Consider the following 236-nt stretch of genomic DNA (forward strand, 5'->3'; position numbering starts at 1 on the left):
CCTTGGGCCGCACGGGCCAGGGATGGAAAGGAGAATCCCACCTTCCTGCAACGGCCCTCAGCCAGGCCGTAGGACGCCTGCTTCCCCATCCCTGCTTCAGCAGAGGGTTTGGGGCCTGAAGGAGCTGCTGCCCTCGCACCTTCAGCAGGGTAAGTGCCCGTCCCGTCCCCGTTGCCTCCTGCACTGGGGCTTTAGCCCCTGGGCTGATGGCTAAAGCCAAGGCTGCTGCAGGAGGG

The sequence above is a fragment of the Cariama cristata genome, unplaced genomic scaffold (assembly GCF_000690535.1).
Source record: "Cariama cristata isolate BGI_N322 unplaced genomic scaffold, ASM69053v1 scaffold4064, whole genome shotgun sequence".
NCBI classification, from domain to species: Eukaryota; Metazoa; Chordata; class Aves; order Cariamiformes; family Cariamidae; genus Cariama; species Cariama cristata.